This window comes from Aedes albopictus, chromosome 3 (assembly GCF_035046485.1).
Source record: "Aedes albopictus strain Foshan chromosome 3, AalbF5, whole genome shotgun sequence".
In the NCBI taxonomy this organism is placed as follows: domain Eukaryota; kingdom Metazoa; phylum Arthropoda; class Insecta; order Diptera; family Culicidae; genus Aedes; species Aedes albopictus.
Genome location: NC_085138.1, coordinates 266,759,697 through 266,764,652, shown reverse-complemented (window position 1 = coordinate 266,764,652; position 4,956 = coordinate 266,759,697). Strand labels below are relative to the sequence as shown.

Below are 4,956 nucleotides of genomic sequence, written 5' to 3'. Positions count from 1 at the left end.
GACTGCGCCCATACACGTTCGTCAAAGTGAATGGTTTTGAACAGCTTTCCAACGATTCTCCACGGTCATGTCTGCAAACATCTTACATTCCTTATCTTTGTGGACATTTTCTCTGCATACAAGGCACGTAAAAGAACCCTCGGATCGAGTTAACTTTCTACAGCAGCGTCGACGAGTCTTTCGTTCTCCTAGATCCGCTGTGCGCTCTCAAAAAATCGTCTCCTTAGATTTATCCGGCTTTCCACGTTACGTTGTGCTTGGATCCATATGGAGCGTAACATCTGCGGCAGCGGTAACTAGCTTTGACATAAACTGCGCAAATGTTCGCCTGTTGGTAATTGGAGCTTGATGCCTAAAGATCTCCCAGTCTAGCTACATAGCCAGCAGCTTAGATAATTAATACATAGATTTCCCACTTCGGGAAAAATCAAGTAACAAAACAGCAGCGCCTATCCAAGAGCATCGGTGAATGGTTGAACTAATTTGGTCTCCCTGTGCATTTCCCGATTCCGGCGCTGAACACGCTAGATTCAGATTACCCATTAATGGATACTTTAGTACCCATTTCAAACTAAAGTGGCTCAACCCATTTAATGGGTATTTGGCGTTTACCCATTAATGGGTATTCGTCACAAACTTCATAAAATGGGTATTATTTACTCTTGATTTTCAACTAAAAAATGGGTAATAAAACACCATTATTTCGAGGGCGGTATTGCAGATTGAGGTTAGGGTATTCGGCAAAACTTTTCAAACATGGATAAGCAGAAAAGATTAACTGTAGTATGTAAACTGTATATTTCGATATGCAAATTAGTAATATTTCACATCTTATTTTCAAATTATCCATCATCTTTGGAGCTCATTTGGCTTGTTGAATGCTTCAATGTCCATCAGCAGCGGGAACCCACACTTTCCGGGACTCATCCAACTGTAATGAATAAATATGGGTCATAACTTTTCAGAACGACAAATGTATATAAACTTACCTGTTACCGAGTAACATTTCTAGTCTCTCCGTCTCCGTTCTCTTCTACGAGGTTTTCTGGTGCAATTTGTCATTTTGCTTGTAATATTTCTTTCGAAAATTGCTAAGTTCAAATGGCGGTACTAAAAGTCACAAACAATCATGCGTACTATTCACCCATTATTTTCATCAGAAAGGGAACTTCATAATGGGGTTTGAATACCCATTATTTGATGCCAGAAAAAGCCCCATTTTTTGACAGCTCCCTACTGTTGCCAAAAATGGGTACTTAAGACTCATAAAATGGGTTTTTGAGAATTAGCGTGAATACCAACGCATCTTAGTATGCCAACAACTGACAGTCAAACGAAGATGCATTTTATTTTTGTAAGCTGCAGTAAAATCGATGGAGGAATCTGAGAAGACAGATGAAGTAGCTAACGGAGGACGGAGCGTGTTGACAAAGTGGCCAGGTGGCTCACATGGGCCCTCGATATGCACCGTGAATTTCACTTACGTCGGAAGGTACTGAAGGCTTGGGCCAATGGAGCCCCGGTGAAGACTGCTGAAACGTTGTGAACCGGCACGATGATCCTTCAGATTGTTTTAAACGAATACCTCACGGTCAGGGAAATTTTCCACGGCACGGAAAATCGCTTGGCAGTAAACTGCCGTGAATCGCAAGTCAGTCCCATATGTAAAAAGTAGGCATTGAGAAAATGGCCTCTGAAGTTTTCAAATTCGATTTCTATGTAAAACTCTAAAAAATCGCCATGAACTGAAAACTTCTGCGATCATCATGAAACTTTCACACATTGCTTTAAACATGAAAACGTAACAGTGAAAAATATAAAACTGGCTAAAACAATGTTAGGTTTTGTACTGGAGGGTACACTAGTTCGTAATGGGACTGACTTGCGATTACATTTCATTATGGGACAATCTGACTTGATGTTGTTTTTCATTTTTACTGAACAAACTATATATTTTTATTCATACAGCTGAAAGATCATCCGAAGAGAGACCGAAAACAGTCATTAACTCATTTTTGCCCAAAATGCAGATGGGACTGACGCGATTCACGGCAGTAAAGTTCTTGGCTTATTATGACACCACGCAGCAGACCTTCTTAAGACATCGGAAAACGTCAAGGCAATCGTAACAATGTTCTACCAACTGTGGTAACTCAACTAATCGTCTCCTCGCTCTCAATCTTATTTTCAACCGCATGTCGGGAGCTCAGGCCCAGACAACCACAAAAAATTAGGCCCAATTGTAAAAGTGGCTCTCCCACATGGGCAATTTCGACTACCTAACGCAGCATTGAAATGCATCGTTGGGAAAAACTTTGCTTAACAAAATTGATCCCCATTTTTAAATGGTAGACGGCGAATTTACGGTTCTTCGGTACTTTGCTGATCTAGGACTGTCCATTTCAGAATGATCGTTATTGCCCCTGCATAAGTGCTCGAAACCTAGGCCAGGATTTCTGGCCCGACGTCGTCGACCTGCGCTACACGACCACTGCTACTCCATCGTCAGCGAAGACATTTCTCTGCCGCGTACTTGTTCCTCGCTTAGATTCCTGAACAAACAATTCGAATGTGAGACGGCGAGATTGAAATCAGCATTGCGAGGGCTTGTGTTTGTAGTGGTTTTCTTTGACCGGCAGGAGCTGGCAGGCATCCTGCAGAATGACAGAGACAATCAGTTGAAAATAGCAGTTACCTATTTACTCTAGTTGCCCATGACAATCGTTAATGCGCCGGGCCTCGTTAGGCAAACATTGTTGTACACAGGGTAGCTTTGATGAAAAATGCGCACGCTATTTCACATTTACTTCACCCATTGATCAACAGATGGCACGGATGGCACACTTAGTATTGTTGCTCTCAGAAAACAAGGGCGGATGACCAAGTGGGATATCTATGTATTAATTATCTATGGTTTAACTGAGGTCCGTTTTGAAGAAAGTGTTTTCCAACCTTAACTGTTTCACGACGAACTCAGCACTGAATCAAAAGCTTCAATCAGAGTTGTGGTAACAGTTTCTATACCATTGTTCAACAACCTTGATCATCATTTATCATAATCGTTATGCTTCAAAAATAGTAAATTTCACACTTTTAATAGAAAGTTTTTATCGTTCACGCCAAGAAAGTTTTTATCGGTGATCCCCAAACCAAAAACTACAACAGACTGTAACGTCATTCCGCAAATTGCATGAAGAGAGCTCATCTAATCGGCAAAAAGTACTCACACACATCGTGGAGGCCGTCTTTTTTATTCACTTTGAAGCATAATTAAGTTATTTATACAAATTATTTCTTCCTTCTTCGACTCTGATTCATAAAAAGTGCTTATCCCCCCTCCCCCCCTCACCGCACCGTTCCAGCCCGGAATGGGCTCCAGACAGAGAGCTACTGACCCCACAAACACTCGCTAAGAGCGTCATCAAAGGCTCTTTTTGGTCTTCTCAAAAGCGAGAAAAAAGCTCCGGGTGATGTTTGTTAGCCTGCTCCTCCCGTCCACGCCGGTAACGACAACAACAAACGGCATCCAGCAGCATCCTACTCAACAACAACAGCAGCAGCCAACAAAAAAAGCTTATTAGCTGAACAGAACAGAAGGAGAGAGAGACAGAGAAAGAACGTGCGAGGCAACAACGGACGAAAGAAAAAGGCGATAATCATTAAATTAGCTTAATCCGCATCGTTCTTATAATGCATATAAAAGTTTTCGTTTTCTTACCTCTCCCCGTTGGCCACAAAGCACCATGTTTCATCAGACATTAGAGAGTTACGGTGTTCTCCTCCGTTCGACACGGTTAATTTTGAGCCGTTTTGTGTATTTTGATTCGAAAGTCGGACACTTGTTCCTATGCCCCAGTAGTGGCCATCAAGAGATGGCGTAGCTAGACGTCCGTAGCTGAATCCCTCGCAAGATTTTTTCAGCAGTTCCTTTCAGTATTTTTTTTTGAGTTCTCACATTGATTTTTTCAAGATTTTTTTGAAGAACTTCTCCTGTCAAAGGTTCTTTTATAGTTTATCCCGAGGTTTTCTGGAATTTCTTTTACAGTTTTTACCAGTTCTTCGCAGTCTACCTGAGTTCTTTCTTGGATTTTTACCAGAGTTTCCTTGTTATTTGTCCTGCATGTTCTCCCGGTTTTCCTCCAATCAAAATTTTCCAGAGCTTTTCCCGGGACTACATAAGATCTTTCGGATATTTCACATGGAGAATATTCCTGGTACTTATTCTTCCGAAGGATTTCTCGGAGTTTCTCTAGGAGTTTGTTCTAAGATATTACACAAAAAAGCAGTGGTCCACCAACTTATAATTATTTCTAAGAAGCATTATTAAACATTTGTTTCAAAACAGCATAGAGGAAACTTAATAGTACACAACATAAAGCTGTTCATTTAACAGATAGATAGGGCACACACAGCTGGGTTAGCACCAATCTGTCCGAAGGTAACTCCCAAATAGACCCAAAAGACATCAATTACGAAAGATCTCTTCCAGACTCCATCGCCACTAGTCATTGTGAACACCAGCAAATAGCTCCCAAGTCCATTGAATCGACCGGACCGGTTCTTTTCCCATTCATTGCATAGCCCACGGCTATCAAGCCATCCAGCGGCAGCAACAACAGCAGCAGCCGGGACGACGTATTAATTGCGGTTAATTAAACCAGAAAATTAACATTTTCGTGTGTATTATAAATACGCTTAATTCTATGAAATATTTTCACTTCTTTTCCATTAATATCTGCCACAAGCATCCCGCGAAGGAAGCACCGGAATCGAAATCTTTTACGTATTTCAATGGGAGTCTGTTTTATGCGCTCTTAAAATGCACAGAAAGTTGTGGGCATCAGCTTATAGGTACATAAATTAGGGTAAGATTAATTACTGTTGAAGAATACTTGTGCAGTTCCTTCTTCAGGTTGATGTCATTGGAGAGACCAACAGCAGATTTGGCAAAGGCAA

At 41.3% G+C, this 4,956-nt stretch overlaps 1 long non-coding RNA gene across 1 annotated transcript; it reads right to left on the bottom strand.

The window, feature by feature from the left end:
• Positions 1-779: 779 nt before the first annotated feature.
• LOC134291089 (uncharacterized) lies at positions 780-1,275 on the bottom strand. The gene is made up of 2 exons (XR_009998905.1): positions 990-1,275; positions 780-931 (listed from the first exon to the last, which is right to left on the bottom strand). It is a non-coding gene; the product is annotated as an uncharacterized LOC134291089 (long non-coding RNA).
• Between the last annotated feature and the right edge of the window lie 3,681 nt (positions 1,276-4,956).